Source organism: Triticum aestivum, chromosome 3B (genome assembly GCF_018294505.1).
Source record: "Triticum aestivum cultivar Chinese Spring chromosome 3B, IWGSC CS RefSeq v2.1, whole genome shotgun sequence".
In the NCBI taxonomy this organism is placed as follows: domain Eukaryota; kingdom Viridiplantae; phylum Streptophyta; class Magnoliopsida; order Poales; family Poaceae; genus Triticum; species Triticum aestivum.
This window is the reverse complement of record NC_057801.1, coordinates 488,989,652-488,992,304: the sequence shown is the minus strand read 5'-3', so window position 1 is coordinate 488,992,304 and position 2,653 is coordinate 488,989,652.

The following is a 2,653-nucleotide window of genomic DNA, read 5'->3' as shown; positions in this document are numbered from 1 at the left end:
CCCTTGTCATCTTCCTCCTCTGCCAGGAGGACGAACATGTGCGTGGCGGGCGCCGACGCTGCCCCGGCCACCTCCTGCTTCCCCGGCCACCTCCTGCTTCCCCGAGCCCTCTAGCGACGCCACGGAGACGCCCTCACCCCCCCTAACGCTCTCTCACTCTCTCTGGATCTCTCCCCCCTCCTCTGTTCTCCCCACCGAGAGCCGCCGCCGACGTCGCTCGCAACCACCGCGACCACAGCCACTGCCCCGCCTTGCCGTTGCGCCCAGAGGCTCCGCCTCGGCCCCCTCTTCCTCTCCACCGAGCCACGAGGTCCCGGACGCGCTGCAACGCCGCCACCATCGCCGTTCCCGTCGCCGGCCACCGAAGCTCACCGCCGTCGATTCGCGACGTCTGGCGCGTCCCCGAGCCACTGAGCCACCCTGCTGCCTCCCTGTGAGCTTGCCGTCGTTTCCCCTCACCTCTCTCTCTCGCGTGCGCCCTGTAGCCGCCGCCCCACAAGCACCCGAAGCCGCCGTCCGCCATGGCCGGTGAGCTCCGTGCTCCCGAGCTCCTCCACCTGCGCTCGTTGCCTCCGAGTGCTCCTGGTGACCCCAGTAAACCGTAGAGCCCCTCAGCTGATCTCGCCGTGCCGTGTAACGCCGAAACCGAGCACACCCGAGCTCCGGCCGCCGCTGCCGAGCTCGAGGCCATCGTCTCCGGCCGCCCTAGCTGCTGCTGCTTGCTGAAACGGGCGCGGGTGAGCTCCAGCTCCCCGTAGCCGCTCTCCTCCGTCCATTTGGACGCCGGAGGAGCGAGCCCGCGCCCTCCGCCGCGCCTGTTGCCACCGGCGACGAACCGCCGGCGGGTTAGGCCCTGTCGACCAGGGGTTTGACCTTCCCTGGGTCGATGACAGGTGGGGCCATCCCCCTGTTAATTAGTTTAGTTTATTTTAATTTATTTAGCCACTAACACTGACCAGTGGGCCCCGACCCCCCCTAATCCTTTAATTAAGCAGATAACCCCCTGTTAACTAACTGTGACACTGCCATATGGGTCCCACAGGTCAGATTTGACCTGTTCAACGCCCGTTGACTTGCTGAGGTCACCGTGAAGTCATGCTGACGTAGTAATAGGTTTTCTGGATTTATTTTTATTCAGAAAATTCCAGAAAATTGTATAAACTTCTAAAAATCATAGAAATTCAACCGTAACTCCAAATTAAATAATTTATATATGAAAAATTATCAGAAAAATTCAAGGAATCCATCTGTACCATTTTCATGCATGTTAGAACAACTTATAGCTGCTGTATAGCACAAATCAATTAAATGGCATTTGAATAATCACATATGGAGTTTGAATTTGAATCTTGTATTCAAACCAACTTCATTTAATCTGTTGCTAGTTGCATTAGCCCAAAACACATTCATTTTGCCATGTCATGATCATGCATCATATTGTGCATTGCATTGATTGTGTTCCCTTCTGTGTTGCCGGTATTTGTCCCCTCTCGATAGACGTGATACCGATGATGTGATCGTTGACACTGATGAAGACTCAATGCTATCTTCAGAAGTGCCAGGCAAGCAAAACCCCCTTGTTCATTCCGATAAAATCCCACTCTCTCACTCCTGCTCTCTTTTAATGCATTAGGACAACACCGATTCATCTGTTACTTGCTGCGGTAGCTGAACCCCTTTATCCTTTGCATGACCTGTCATTGCCACAGTAAATAGATGAAACCCACTAGCATGAGTAGGAGTTGTTTGAGCCCTGTTGTGCCTACTCATCCATGCTTGTTTGTCATGCCTGCTACTGCTTAGAGTTGAGTCAGGTCTGATTCATCGGGGATGAATCAGAGGTGTGTGAACATGTCCTGCTGTGTGTGAGCTAAGTGTGTGAATACGATTTGGTAAAGGTAGCGGTGAGAGGCCATGTAGGAGTACATGGTGGGTTGTCTCATTGCAGCCGTCCTCAGGAACTGAGTTCTGTTTTTGTGATCCATGATTCAGCTACTACCACGCATTGGGCCCGAAACGAATGGACCCTCTCGGCTTCTTGATCACCCTTGTCCTCTGTCCAGGAGTTGCAAGTAGTTTCTGGTGTTTGTAGTATGCTGGAGGCCGTGCGCAGCGCTGACCGTAGGGGTGGGCTGTGATGCGGTAGGCACGTGGCCGGGTAAACCGGGCGCCCGTTTGGTGTCACGGAACCCTGTACACATCGTTTGGGGCTGTGAGCGAAACTCCAACCGGATCTCCTCATGGATGGAACCCGAATAGGCGATAAACCTGGACTAGAGACTCGAGTGTTTAGGTAGGCCGTGGCCGACACCCACGTTGGGCTTCTGCTTGAAGGTTGCCGAGTACATGTCGTGTAAACGGCGGTAAGTGGTGAGAGCATGTGTGAAGAAGTAGACCCTTGCAGGGTTAACATCATCTATTCGAATAGCCGTGTCCGCGGAAAAGGACTTCTGGGTTGCTTATATCAGTTCATAGACAAGTGAAAGTGGATACTCTAAAATACGCAAGATAAGCGTGAGTGCTATGGATGGCGTTCTCGTAGGGAGACGGGAGCGGATCCATAGTGGTGTATTGATATGGTGAATATGTGGACTCGTGTGCGCCACCTCAAAAGAGTTACTTGTAGTCGTAGTTCAGGATAGCCACCGAGTCA